The sequence below is a fragment of the Natator depressus genome, chromosome 10 (assembly GCF_965152275.1).
Source record: "Natator depressus isolate rNatDep1 chromosome 10, rNatDep2.hap1, whole genome shotgun sequence".
Lineage (NCBI taxonomy): Eukaryota > Metazoa > Chordata > Testudines > Cheloniidae > Natator > Natator depressus.
The window spans coordinates 20,327,847-20,343,656 of NC_134243.1; the positions used below are offsets into that span (position 1 = coordinate 20,327,847).

Below are 15,810 nucleotides of genomic sequence, written 5' to 3' on the forward strand. Positions count from 1 at the left end.
TGCTGTTCACTCAGCTAACCTCATCATTGGCCAGCATGGGAAAAAGGAGGAGAATAGTCCCTGCAGTCTCTGCTGGCCCACCTAGTGGATCAGGGGACAGGACGGAGACCTTCCCCTCTGGTGGGACCCACAGTCTAGGTCAACTCCTCTTATATCAAATAGGGAGTTGGGGGGATGGGGGGAACCTGGGCCCGCCCTCTACTCCAGTCCAGGGCCCTGTGGATTGCAGCTGTCTACAGTGTCTCCTGTAACAGTTGCGTGACAGCTACAACTCCCTCGGCTACTTCCCCATGGCCTCCTCCTAACACCTTCTTTATCCTCACCACAGGACCTTCCTCCTGATGTCTGAAAACACTTGTATTCCTCAGTCCTCCAGCAGTATGCCTTCTCACTCTCAGCTCCTTGTGCGCCTCTTTTCCCAGCTCCTCGCATGCACCTCTCTAACTGAAGTGAGGTCCTTTTTAAAACCAGGTGCCCTGATTAGCTTGCCTGTCCTAATTGATTCTAGTAGCTTCTTAATTGGCTCCAGGTGTCCTAATTAGCCTGCATGCCTTAATTGGTTCCAGCAACTTCCTGATTGTTGTGGAACAACCCATTAGCTTACGCAGGAAAAAGGGACCTGCTTAATCTGGGGCTAATATATCTACCTTCTGTCACTCTCCTGTAGCCATCTGGCCTGACCCTGTCACAGTGACCAGTCCACCAGATTGGAGATTTTTACCTTATCAGTACCCATTGAGGTGCCCTCTGCTGGCTTGTGCTGCTGCATGATGGTATAAAGGGCAGAGCCACCCCCCTCAGTTCCTTCTTACTGTCTGTGATCAGTAGTTGGAGCGTGTTAGCTTCCTTCTGTAAGTGTTTTTTACTTTCAGAGAATTGCTTCTCTTGTATGTAGTTGGCACTCATTTTTTGTAATTTTATTGTTAGTTGAGTATAGGTTTCATTTTCTTAGTTGTTTTGTAGTCTAGCAGAGCTATCAGTTCCTACTTGTTCTGGGTGCTGACGCCTGGCACTTAGGATTGCCTTGGTCTCAAGGCTTTAAGACTTGCACCAGCTGCATGAAATCCATGCGAGAGAATGACCTTCATTCTTGGTGTTAAAAGTGCCTTGGTGAGGGTCATATCCAGGACAAGTGCCAGATCAGCAGAGACTTTACGCCCTGAACTAGAAAGGATAGGGAGGTAAGGCTCTGTCAGTTTTTCATGGAGGTGGCTCTGTGTCCACCCTCAGAGCATTAAACAATAAACAAGCTGAGAGTGCTTGGTCACTGGGTAGAGTGCCCTTGGAGTGCATGTGTTTCCTGATACTAATCTCACCTCAGGCAGCATTGTCATCTCTGGCACCAGGGCCTGTGCTGTTGAGACCAACTGCTGCTGGAGTACCGACGCTCTGTGGTACCGACTCCAATTCAACAACAGTAACATCAGGGGAACCTCTCAGTCCTGGTAACACTGGAGGCATATGCACCAGCATGTAGTCTCCTGTGTGTCTCAGTATCAGACTCTCTATACTGGTTCAGTATAGTGGTTCAGGAGACGTCTCATCTTGTATCTATAAACCTTTAGACTACATAGGATTTACCTGAAGGTAGAGTGCAACTTTCAGTGTTGTGGACAGCTTTGGACCCTCTGCACCTCCTTGCCTGGTGCCATCGCAGGGCAAGCCTCATGTGCTTTTTTTGGTACCATCATCTCCAGAGTATTTACTGTGCCTCCTGGTCAGGTGAATCGGGATCATCTTCCAAATTGGAGGCTGGCTCAGATTTGTCTCTTTTGGATAGGAATTGGCACTCTCCATCCAGGGGTTTTCACCCTTGGTATCCAGTAGAGGGTCTGTGTTGGTCAAGGGACATGGATCCTTGGTCTGGAAGAAGATTGAGGTCCAGTGTCCTACTGGTGGCCCTGTTGGAACTCGTGGGTTTCCTGCCTTCCTCTAGATCCCTGAGTAAATGCCAGGATAGTTCGCATGAAGAGGCACATGAAGTCTCTCCAGTACTGAATTGAGTGTTGAGTAGGAGCAAACTGCCCTAGCAGGATCTCTGTCAAAGAGTTAAGGGACATTCTACCTCAGCCTGCTCTGTGTTCCTCCTCCTTATCCCCTGACAAGGTGGTAGTGTCTGATGTGTCCTCACCTCTTCAGGATGATTACAGGGTGTTTCAGGACCTGTTGAAGAGGGTAGCTACCTCCCAGGACATTCAAGAGAGCGCACGTTGATTGGTGGACATTTTGGGTTCAACAGGGCCCTCTGAAGTAGCTTTCCCTGTAAACAAAGCCATTATGTAACCCCAAAAGATTTTGTGGCAAATGCCATCTTTTTTACCACCCACTGCCCAAAGACCTGAGAGGAAAAGAAACTCTTTTACCTCAAAATTGAGAGGTTAAGAAACTCTGATCTTTTTGGTAGCAAAATTTATTCTACTGCCAGACTATAATTCCATATTTTGAACCAGCAAGACCTACTTGGAAGAGTAGTCTTAGATCTTTCAGACAAGTTACTGGAGGATGTCAGCCAAAGAGTTTCAGGCAGTAGTGGATGAAGGAAAGCTGGATATTAGGACCTCTCCTCAGGCTGCTTTGGATGGGATAGGCTCTATGGCCAGGGCCATGGCATCTGCTAATAAGAATGCACAGGTGTTCACGGCTTTAGATGTCTGGTCTTCCACAGAAACTCCAGTAGATTATCCAGGATCTCCCCTTTGAGGGTCCGACCCTCTTTTCCCAGCAGACTGTTAAGCTCCACAGTTTCAAGGATTCCAGTGCTATGCTGAAGTCTTTGGGTGATTTATACTCCACTTCCTAAAAAGAAGCAATTCAGCCCTCAGTCATTTCACCATTTTCAGCCTTTTACCCCTAGACAACCTGACCAGTCTAGGAAAAAAGTCAGGAGTCAGAGGAGGAGACCATCACCACCTCCATTTTTTGTCTGCAGTGAGCTCATCCAGACAGCCTGAGAATGCCAAACAGTCTGTTTGACTGACTAGTTGAAGATAGCTTACCAGTTTGCTTTATGTCAGCTTCTTCTATCCCTATTTTTTCTAACAAGGTATCCCACTTCCTAAGTGCTTGCACCCATATTATCACCGACGAATGGTGAAAGCACGGTGGAAATTGGATAGACCTTTCAGTTTTTTATTCCTTCCTCCTATCCTTCTTCCCTGTCTGTCTTCAGGGACCCCTCTCATGAGAATATCCTCCTCCGGTTTGGAGCCAGAGAGAAGATCCTTCATCTCCTCAAAGGGAAAGGGTTTTATTCATGTTACTTCCTAATTCTGAGGGCAAAAAGAGGTTTCAGACCCACATTAGACCTGTAAGAGCTAAACAAATATATAAATATATGGGGGGAGGTATAGCTCAGTGGTTTGAGCATTGGCCTGCTAAACCCAGGGTTGTGAGTTCAATCCTTGAGGTGGCCATTTAGGGATCTGGGGCAAAAATTGGGGATTGGTCCTTTGAGCAGGGGGTTGGACTAGATGACCTCCTGAGGTCCCTTCCAACCCTGATAGTCTATGATTCTGTGATAAAGAAAATCAAATATCACATGGTCACCGTAACATCCATTATCTACTCCCTGTCTCCCAGCAACTGTTATGTTGCCCTTAATTCGAGGGACACTTATTTCCTGTTTCAATCCATGAAAGCCTCAGGAGTTTCCAGAGATTTATCAACCAATCCCACTGTCAGTTTACAACCTGCCCTGTGGCCTATCCGCAGTCCCATGTATATTTACAAAATGCATATGGTGGTGACTGTATTCCAAAGCAAACCAAGAGTTCAAGTGTTTCTGTACTTGGACGACTGGGTGGTGAGATCAGTTCAAGAGCAAGGTAGAATTCGGTGTGTCCAAGATCCAGTCCATCTTCAGAGTGGCCTCATGTACATATGGGGTTCGGCATCCCAGGCTTTATCTCAGGAAGTCACAGTTTTTATTAGGTTTCAAGCACACGCGCACGCGCACACACACGTATGCAGTCGCAGTAGGTTTAGAGCATCCTAAACATTTATATTTACCCAAGGTCTGAGATGGTTTCAGGGAATTGGTAGCGGGCCCTCCTTCCATCTACTTGCTGGGGAGTGCCAGATCCTTACCCAAAGAAAAGGTTCCTCGGACTGCTCCAAAGTATATTCCTTCTGTTCTCATGGTACATTAACTCCCTGTCTCATCTTCACATTGTGATTAGAAAAACTGCAAATATACAGCTGTTTGGCCTTGCCTTCTCAGGATCCTAAAAATTATTCCTAGCTATGTGATATTTGATTTTCAGCTAGCAGTGGCTGAACACACAAGATAGCTGACTGCAGTACTGTGAAGTTCTGGAGTTACACACAGGAATGTCACATGTGGGGGTTACACTATTGGTTTACTCCCCAATTTGTCACTCACTGGACATGTTGGCTTGAGTTCTCACAGCAGCCTTAGCCTTCTTGAACTGGTGGGTGGACCCAACAAACATATATAGAGGAGTTCCTTTCATTCTTCCACAACCCACATTGACTCCTGGTATAGACGCTTCTTCCCTAGGTTGGGGAGTCCACCTGTGAAATCTGCAGACTCAAGGTCTCTGGCCTGGCCAAGATTTAGCTCTCCACATAAACATAAGGGAGTTAAGAGTTAATCATCTAGCTTGTCACGTTTTCCTCCCCCACATCAAGAGAGAGAATTTATTAGTTTTTACTGATAACACAGCAGTGAGGTTGTACGTGAACAGCCAAGGGAGGTTGGGTCTTTTATGCCAAGTGGTAATACACATTTGGGAGATTTGTGTCACCAAGATTCACCTCAAAGCCTCCCTCCTTCTGGGTGACCAGAATAGTCTGGCAGACCGCTTAAGCAGATCTTTCACCAGTCATTATGAGTGATCTCTCTGGCCAGATATAATGAGACACATTGTGTAACCAGAGAATCCACTGCTATCATACCTCCTTATAAGGCCCTAACTATTATAACCCAAGCATTCTCACTGAAATACATTCAGTCTGCACTTATTTCCTTTTCACTCATCATACACGTGCAGAAAATAGCATCTTCATTTTATTTTAAAAAGTTTTATGCAGGATGTTTTTATGTAACAGATGTACTCTGTTCACCAGAAGTGCTGGATATAACCATATCATATTTATGAAAATTACTGTTTTCAGAAGTGTCTTGCTTAAAGAGTTTTACTGGAAGAAAGATTTAAGAGATTCAGCAGTTCTTAAAATAGTTTTCAACATTTGCTTCAAATAATAATTAACCCCCAAATATATATATTCTTCCGTGGAGCAACAATCAGTTTCTTGCCTAGAGAGTGTTTAGTCAGATGAGTTACAGTGCCTTTCTTCTACTTTGTAGCAGTCATGTATGTGGTGTGTATTTGGAAAAAAAAACCAACAGTGTTCAGTTAGGATAAGTCTACACTGCAAAAAAAAACCACTCGCTGGCAACAAGTCTCAGAGCCTGGGTCAACTAACTCGGGCTCGTGGTATTAGGCTAAAATAACAGTGTAGAGTTTCCTGCTCAGTCTGGAGCTTGGGCTCTGAGATCTGCCTCTCTCCTGGGCTTTGTGCAGAATGCCTTGAATAAGAGATGGCAGCTATAGTTTAGTATGTATTTTTAGCAAATCATGAAAGCCTTATCTGATCTTTGTGGCTTAGGTGGAAATAGGGAAATGTTGGCAGTATATTGCCCAGTTCTACCAATCTTCTTCTTGTCACCTGGGAAGCTAAGTGGTAAAAGTTACCAAAGAAAGAATAGTATCTAGAGTTACACATTTTAGAATAAAATTACAAGGGCTATCAATACTCAAGCTTCTAGGCAGAAACTGATCACCTGCTGGTGTCAGTACAAAATGTTTCCCCATTTTCAGAAGAGCTGTATGCTTTGTAATGTTCTTATCATATAACTCCATAACTTAGAACTCAGTGCACTAGTCTAGAGATTCTCAAACTGTGGTCTGTGGATCAGCAGTGGTCCGCGAGCTCCATTCAGGTGGTCTGCGGATAGTTCTCTCCAAGGTGTGCGCCTGGGCAGCTGCACACAAGAGAATGAAGGTGCAGGTGAGGTGGTAGCCTTGGGGGGAATAAAGGGTAGGTAGGAGGGGGCAGTGGGGCGAGAAGATGGGGTGGGGGGAATTTGGGCTGCGAGAAAGAGGCGACTTTCCCCAGCTCCAGGGCTGCGGCTGCCAGGGAGAGACGGCCCTCCTTCCCAGCTTCAGTTCTGTGGCTGCTGTGGCCGGGGGGGAGGGAGAGACCCCCCTCTTTCCCAGCCCCAGCTCAGGGGCTGCCGCAGTGGGGGAGAGAGGGCACATCCATCGCATTAGAAAGGTAAGACTACTGATATTAAAATGAGTCGTGTGCTTTTATTTGTAGAACAAAAAAAGTTAATTATTATTAAGGTTTTTTTTTTATATAGTGCTTTTATCCAAAGTGCTTTACAATAGTTAGCTAATGGTACAAACAACATTTGGAAAGATCACTAAGTGGTCCACTGAGACCCTCAGCAATTTTTAAGTGGTCCGTGAAAAAAAACAGTTTGAGAACCACTGCATTAGTCTAATCTGGAGGTGACAAAATATAATAGTAAGAAGGTCTGCATCGGAAGAAAAGGTCTCAAATGTCTGGCTAGATGCAGATGATAAAAAGTAGTCCTGGACACACTGCCACCTAATCATTTAAAAGGTGAGGATCAAATGAATTTCAAATGCAAGTAACAAATGGGTGTATGTACATCCTCTGTCAAGGGGGCTGATATTTGGTCGCTTCATCAACTCAGTGCTACCTGGATTGGGTCCTTTTAGGGCAAGGTACTTGGACACAGGCTTGGCGTTAGGCGTGCTCAAGTACCTTGCAGAATCCAAGCTTTAATTTTCAATCATATAATCTTTCCCATGTCCCGATCTAACCAGACACTGGTTAATGTACCCAACTACACCATATAGGATAGATGAGATGTTGGAGTGGAACTGGGTGCTATAGATGTAATAAAGGCACCATTAACATGTCTCTCCATTAACCCCCCAATGTCATCTTACATGCATTCAGCAGGATGGATGACAAAAGCAGAGCTCTACATGAGATCCCTCTGGGCAGAACAATTGCTGAAATCTGCCCTTTGGGTTCTCCCAGAAAGAAAGAAGTGGAATCAGTCACCTGACCCCTAGCATTCACTTATATTAACACCTGCAGGTAATTCAGAACACGATTAACAATACTGAAGGTTGCAAATATATTGAACAGTTTTAGTGAGGATACTTGATCTTCATTCTTTGCCAGAAAGAGATGCAACGAGGGCAGTCTGCATACCATACCCAAGTTTGAACCCAGTTTAACCAAAGTGTCAAGGAAATCTTGGTCCTTCAGATACTGTGGGAGAAGTCTCTACACACCCTGCTCAACGTTACTCAAAGAGGAAGGTTTCAAACAGGTTTGACAGTTGGCTTGATTTGTCCACGTCGAGTGAATTTTGGGGCAGAGGCTATGCAAGTGCTTCCTGCAAAGGCAGCTAGCATACTACTTTGTTGAAAGGAGTGAATAACAATCTTCTCCAACAGTGAGGGCAGTCCCTCCCTATGAGTTTTCTCCAGGCATTAAAAATTAGAGAATAATTGTGCTATCTGTATGTGTGCTGAGAGTAGGTCCTGTCTTAATCATAATCTCATATTTGCATACAATATGATGCACTCTATCAGATGCATTTTGGGGGAAGGCATCCAAACCTGAGGTCAAATATGAATAGCATAGGTATACCATATGTTAAGAATATATTTTCAGCCACCTGAATGGGTTTAGTATTTTGACCTTATTAGTCAGTGTTTTATCTTGATTGCTTGTTCTGTTTTAGTACATTTGTGTAGTGAGTATTTAAAATATAATAGATAAGTAGAAAATTCAAGATCACTTTTTAGACTTATGGTAGTTTACAAATTATAAATAATTGGATGTATGCTGGCACTAATATTCATATACTATATTCACTGTTCTATTGTCATTTGCAAAACTGTGCCGTTTGTTGTTAATGCTTATTCACTTGTCTGAAATTGGTAAGATATTCCAAGGTGTATTACAAAGCAATCATATTGATAGTGGTAATGCAGTGGTATTTTTGGAATGGCAATTGCAATTATGCACCTATTAAAAGACTGTAGTGTTTCCATCTTGGACATTAAACTCAGTTTTAATGAGAACAAATATTGGTCATGAAAGTAATTTGTCCTAAATTTTTTTGAAAAGTGTCTTAGACCAATTAAAATTTGACCAATATTTCCTCTGAAGGATGACATATTTTACAGTTCAGTATCTTCCTTGCCAATCCCTCATTATATTTTAAGGATTATTTCTGTATTGTATTTTTTTGAAAATAACTTGTTGAAGGACACTAAAATATGTAACACGAGTAATCTTCTGTATAAAACCTAAATCAAGGCAAAATCTTGTTTAAATTAGTTATTGGAGTATTTGAAAAGTAATTGATGGGAAAAATTAACTAGGAATATTGTAATACAAGGTATTATTTTTATTATTTATTATTTTTTTATTATTATTAAGTGTTTATGTATTTTGCAAATGCAATTTGAAACAGACAGTTTGGGTGAACACTTTGCACCTGTTAATTATAGCATTCTATTTTGTTTCTTTTTGGAGTGGAGAAATAGCTCATCCACATAATTTACATTAATATTTTAATTATGTATTTGAGGTAAAAAGGGGAATTAGTTTTTAGAACAAAATTGTTGTATTTTGAATTAGTAATTTTTTGTCCACAATATAGTTTTGATTGGCAAGTGATACCATCGCATTAAGACAAAGTGATTATCAAAATATACGTGTTAATTTTCCTTGTAATATTTGTTGTCAATTACATTATCAGCTGAATACCAGATTTCCTTGGTATTCCTCTCAGGACTCCCTCCAGCTGCTGTCAGCACTACTGATCAGAAACTTGTTGGTGCTGTCTTTTGTTTTCCTATGCGGGAAATGTTCTTTGCCAGCTTTATCCCTGATCTGTTGTGCTTATCTGGTATAGCGTGTGTTTTTTTAGCTTTAACTCAGTACTTCAGTAAATGTTGCTTTAGACTCATCTGTGTCATAGGACATTCATCCTGGGTACAGGTACTTGTACTGCCTTTGTATTCAATACCTTTCTTGTGTTCACACAGAAAGCATTAATAGATGAGACTGTGCTATAGCAAGTGATGAAATAAAAATAGTCTTCATTCCTCTTGTGTACATTTCTTTAGTAAGAGTGTAAAGGTTACTGAATTTTTACATTTAGAAACTTTTAACAGGTAAGGTATTTACACTATAAAGAGCTACGTTTATTATTATGGAGACATCACTTGGAATTCCATAGTTAAGGCCATATCTAGACTTTCACCATGAACTTTTTTTCTAACTTATCTAACTTCTAATTGGATGAAACAGTTTGAAAAGTTTGGGGGCTATAAGTTAGTTCAGTCTTCCGCCCACTCCTTTATACGAGCTTTTATGAATAAGACTTTGATGCTCAATTCTGAGTGTAAGTTGATGAGTGGATATATAGGATCATTATATGCTTGGTAGCTATTTCGTAACGGGAAAAAGTTAAAGTTGTTTGGGTTTTGATGTTAAATTGTTTGTTGGTGTACATATATGAATTGGTATGAAAGTTGATGTCCAGTTGGATTACAAAAAGTTACTGTGTGAATTTCATAGTTTATAATATTTGGGTTGTTTTAAATGATTTATGTAATGGTACACCTTCTTTGGAGTTGTATTTAGCAACCTTAACTGTTTGCTGACAGTGTTTTAACATGGATATTTGTTATTGGCTAAGTTCTAACAATGTACACATTATGGTAAAGTCACAAAATGAAGACAGTCCCAATACCAGTTTGAATTAATATATTTCTAACAGAAACTCAAGTGTCATATTGTAGATAATTCCAAAGTGGCTATGATTGCTTATTTCTCTTAGCTAAAATCTGGAAAAGTAATGTAAAATGCAACACTCAGCTGAGTGCTGTGGGAACACAGCCATGCAGCACCTTCAGCACAGTACTGGCTGGTTCTACAAGTTGTACAAATGCCCTACCTACACTACTGGTAGACCAGCTGCCTCAGCCAGCTGTCTAATTGTTCATCAGATCAACTTTAGCACCATTTTAAAAAAGTAAATTTCTTTGCTCAAGCCATTTTCTCCATTGGTTGAACATAAACATTCACAGAGAGACTTACACTACTTAACTAAATTGATCCGAGTTTAAAAATATGATTATTGGATTTTTTTTATTCCCACTCTCTGAGCTTTTGTCCCCAGCAATAAACATTGTAGTTTGTAGCAAGTCGTGGTCAAAAATAGTACATACGACAAAACCAACCACAAAGATTTCAGGTAACCACATATCCTGTCTGCAGTGTGAGTAAGAAATTTTATCCTCTCAAATAAAAATAACTGCCAGTGGAGTTCATATACACCTCCCCTACTTTTTAAAAGGCCTTCAGCTAATTGCTAACCAAGGTGTTTCCCAAGGCAGTACTGTCGCTTTCCTTCAGGTGGAGGATTGAGGTGCATATACACTCAAGCCAGTACATTACAAGTTACTCTTTTAGCAACAGGGAGGAGGTTTCCATTTGCTGCTTCTGACAGCCTTTTTCTTTTTCTTTTTCCTTTTCTTTCCTTTTCTTTGCCTTAGTGTATTTATCATTCTCAACATAAGCTGTACCGAGATATACAAAACTTCATCATGCTTCTGTTACAGGTGGCTGGATTCTCTCTTGGACCCACCCCATTGGTCTGCATCTAAATCTTGCAGGGAGATGCCAGCTGGTGATTTCTGCTGACTAGCTGTAGCTTGTGCAGCTTATTAACTCCACCATGGAAGTAAGGGAGGGAGGAGCTGTGCTTTGGACACTGGCAGCTGAGGTCTAGTACAGAGAGGTCTTTGTAGAGAAACCCTAGTAAAAGCTAAGGTTGAGGTTTACATTTTGTGTGGGATGTTTTTTCTTTGGGTTACCAGTAAAAAGAAATCCCGGGAAGGGAGCCTGTTTGCACTAAATACAGTGTGTTTAGATCCTGTTCAAAGCAAACTAGAAACCCTACCTATTTATACCATCGTAGTTAGGAAGGGAAGCTCAGAAGAGTCTGAGTTCATTACTACTCTGGTTTCACTTGAAGCCTTTAATGCTCTTATTTACTATATCTGATTGATGTGTTTTGATCCGAGAATACATTCAGGTCTGAAAAGCAGCTAGTATGATATTCTTTGCTTTCTCTCTTTTCATTATTTTTATGCTTGTTAGCATCCTGCCTGCTTGTTGATCTGCTAACAAATATTGATCTGATGCATTCTGTGGCATGTGACCATTTCATTTAGGTGAAACTTTTTTCTTGTTTTTTTGCTGTGGCGTCTTGTCTCTTATATTATCACATAAAAATATATATGAATTGCTTGTTAGCCTACAACAGTGTTTTCCATATCTATTATAGTCTGGTCTTTTATTTTTCTGCTGCTTGTTTCTCTTTTTCTGTGTTGTTCATTGCCTTGTCATTTAAGTACAGGGTGCCTCTTGAGCAAGGAAAAGGGTGCCTCTTAAAATTCATGGATGCAGGCAATCTCCTTTCACTGTTTGTTTTTTTTTAAATCAGGTTTTTATGTGACCTCATTTCCAGCAATTTTTGATTTGTTTTGTTCATTAGAAAATGTTGTGCGTTCTGCCACACTTATGATCTTCTTGATCCACCCTTAATTTTTTTATTGAAGTCATTCTGTTTCGCAGCAATATTTCTCTCTTCTGTTACTAGTTACTTTATTGTCTCTTAGGAAATCTGTAGTTGCTCACTGACTTCTGATAATTCATCATTTTGTTACATTTTATTTTTTTCACGTTTTCTCAGAATTCTCCCTTTCTCCCTGTGATGGGTCCCACTGGGGGTGCCACCTGGAACTGGGGTACCATTGAGCCCCCTGACTCACCAGCCTGGGCTTCCTCTCTCACTGTGCTGCTGTGACAAGTTGCAGACGTGTTCCCATTCATACACTTCTACCAGCATGCACACCCAGCTGCAGTTACATGCAGGCTCCCTGACTAGCCTCTGTACTAACCAACAGTAGAAAGGCTAAATCCAAGGTAACTTTCAGCTCCCCAGGCACGCATCCCCCTCTGGATCATAAACCCAAAATTATACTGTCTTGCGCTGCACAGGGAACTGCACAGCTGTAAGCTCATAGAGTTCAGGCTCCCCCGCCCAATGTGGAGAGGAATATGCAACAGCCTTTGCCCCTTGAGCTACGATTCCCCAAACACGTCACTCCAACTCACTGGTTTAGAAAAAGCAAAAACAAGTTTATTAACTACAAAAGATAGATTTTAATTGATTATAAGTGATAACAAACAGATCAAAGCAGATTACCTAGTAAATAAACAAAAATGCAGACTGAGCTTAACATACTAGAAAAATAGGATTTGAATTAACAGTCTCTCACCCTGATAGATGATAGAAGTGGGCTGCAGATTCTTAAGGCACAAGATGCACTTGCTTTACAGCTTGCAATCCCCAGGACTTTCATACACAGGCTAGACATCCCTTTAGCCTGGGACAAGCACTTCCCCCAGTTCAGTCTTTGTTCCTCGTGTGTTTCCAGGAGTCGTCTTTTGTGGGGAGTGAAGAACAACAGTTGATGTCACTCTCTGCCTTATATAGCTTTTACATATGGCAGGAACCATTTGTTTCAAAACTTGGTTCCCAGACTGGTTTGTGGAAAAATACTGACATCCAAAGATGGAGTCCAGAATCATGTGGCCTGGTCACATATCCTTGTAGAGTCATTACTTACAGGCTGTCTGGAGTGTTCTCAGGAAGGCTCACCAGGTGGAGGATAAAATTCTCCTAAGGCCTGTTGTTTTCCATAATGGCTCATTGCCCTGAACAGGCCCTTCCCAACCAGCTATCTAGACTGAAAGCATCTTGTCTAGGGAGCGTTACCCAGGTGGAACGTAGTCCGCATTTATAACTTCAGATACAAAAATGATATATGCATACAAATAGGATAATCATATTTATCAAATAATAACTTTTCCAATGACACCTTACACAACCTGTCTTGCATAAAATACATCATAATTATGCTATGATCATATAATAATAATATCACTATGAAGAATATAGGGTGCAGTATCACACTCCCCAATTCTTGAATCTCTTATAGTTTCTGTTTGTTCTGACAAAGTTACTCATAGACTTTAAGGCCAAAAGGGAACATCATAATCCTTTAGTCTGACTTTCTGCACATTGCACACCATAGAACCTCACCCACTCACTGCTGTAATAGACCCTTAACCTCTGGTTGAGTTACTGAAGTCTAAAATCTTGATTTAAAGACTTCAAGTTATAGAGAGTCCACCATTTACTCTAGTTGAAACAGCAAGTGACCCGTGCCCCACATTGCAGAGGAAGGTGGAATCTTGAGAGGGTCTCTGCCAATCTGACATTGGGGACAGTTCCTTCCCAACCCCAAATATGGCAGTTAGATGCTGAGTATGTGGGAAAAACGCACCAGCCAGAAACCTGGGAAAGAATTCTCTGTGATAACTGGGCACCCTTCTTCTTAAGTGTCCCTTCTCCAGCAGTTGGAGATATTTGATAATAGCAGTCGTGAGTGAGCCACATGCTATTGTAGGCAATCTCATCATACCATCCCCTCCATAAATTTATCAAACTCAATCTTAAAACAAGTTAATTTTTTTTCACCCACCACTCCCATTGGAAGACTGTTGCAGAACTTCACTAGTCTGAGGGTTAGAAACCTTTGTCTAATTTCAAGCCTAAACTTGTTTATATGCATTTGTTTTTGTGCCAAAAGTGGCCTTTAAGTTAAGTAACTCCCCTCGCTTCCTGGTGTTTATCCCTCTCTTGTATTTATAGAGAGCAATCATATCTCCCTTCAGCCTTCATTTGGTTAAACTAAACAAGCCAAGATCTTTAAGTCTCCTCTCCTAAGGTAGGTGCTCCATTCTTCTGATCATCCGAGTAGCCCTTCTCTGTACCTGTTCTAATTTGAATTAATCTTTCTTAAACACTGGAGACCAGAATTGCACATGATATTCCTGATGAGGTCTCACTGTGCCTTATATAATGGTAATAATACTTCCTTAGCTCTACTGGAAATTCCTCGCCTGATGCATCCTAGGATTGCAATAGCCCTTTTCACAGCTGCATCACATCGGTGGCTCATAGTCATCCTGTGATAAACCAATACACCCAGGTCTTTCTCCTCCTCTGTTGCTTCCACCTGATACATCTCCACCTTATAGCAAAAAATATTTTTGTTAGTTCCTAAGTGTCTGACTTTGCACAATTAAATTTCATTCCATTTCTATTACTCTAGTTTTCCACTTCATCCACATCTTCTTGTATGATATTCTGGTCCTTCTCTGAATTGGTAGTCTCCCCCTGCCCCTCCCAACTTTGTGTCATTCATAGGTTTTATTAGCACACTCCTACATTTTATGCCAAGGTCATCAATGAAAATATTAAATAAGATTGGTTCCAAGACCAATCCTTGAGGAACTCCACTAGTACCCTCCCTCCAGCTTGACAAGTCACTTTTCAGCATGACCCTTCGTATTCTCCCATTTAACGTGTTCTTTGCCCACCTTTCAACTCTCAAGTGGATCCCCACCTTCTCCAATGTAACTAATAATTTCCCATGTAGAACTGTAACAAAAGCTTTACTGAAATCCCGGTAGATTAGATCTACTCCATTTCCTTTGTCTAGAAAATTTTGGTTATTTTCTCAAAGAAAAAGATCAGTTGGTCTAGTGTGATCTACCTTTTGTAAAACCATGTTGTATGTTATCCCACTTACTGTTTTACCTTTATGTTCTTAACTACTTTCACTTTCAAAATTTGTTCTAAGACTGTTCATGTAACTAAGGTCAAAGTAAAGGGCCTTTAGTTTCCCAGATCATTCCCCCCCCCCTTAATTATAGGCACTATATTTGCAGTTCTCCAGCCATAGGGTATGACCCTTGAATTTATGGATTCATTAAAAATCCTTGCTATTGGAGTTGCAATTCCGTATATCAGTTCCTTTAATATTTTTGGATGGAGAGTATCAGCCAACCCCGCAATTCGGTCCCATTAAGATGTTTAATTTTGGTTTGCACCTCAGATGTGATAGTTTCTTCTTCCATATCCTTGCTCTCATTAGCTACCCTGCTATTGCCCCCAAGCCTCTCATTACCCTCATTAAAAACTGAGGCAAAGTATTTGTTTAAGTGTTGGGCCATATCTAGATTATCTTTAATTTCCACCCCTATCCTCAGTGCTTATCGGTCCCACTTCTTCTTTCTTTGGTTTCTTTTTATTTATGTTGGTAAATAACCTTTTACCATTGGTTTTAATTTCATTTTTAAGGTCCAACTCTGCTTGGCTTTTGGCAGTTCTCACTTTTCTCCCACGCTTTCTGACCTCCAAGAGGTAGCTTTCCTTGCTGATCCATTCCTTCTTCCGTTCTTTGTAGGCTTTCTGCTTTCTCTTAATAATCTGTTTGAGATGCTTGTTCATCCAATCTGGTCTGCAACCCTTCCCTACCAATTTTTTTTCTCTTGCTTGGGATTCAGATAGTTTTTTCTTCAAGTAGCTGCAGCCATGCATTCCATTTAGGTGGTGTGTGTGCGCGTGCGCCCAGGGTGCCAGAGCTGGAGAATTTTGCCTTATAGTACCAGCAGAGGGTGGATCATAGGCCTCTTTCTCATAGTCCTTCCTCTGGCTATATGAGGCAACACTGCCTCTTCCCCTCCTCAATTCCTTCTCACTAACTATGGCTGAAGTTGGAGCTCTGTGTAGTTCTTAAC

General features: G+C 41.3%; 1 protein-coding gene across 1 annotated transcript in view; it reads left to right on the forward strand.

Moving 5' to 3' along the window:
- SNX29 (sorting nexin 29) overlaps window positions 1-15,810 on the forward strand; it is a 441,491-nt gene that overhangs the window by 156,297 nt on the left and 269,384 nt on the right. The window lies entirely within an intron of this gene.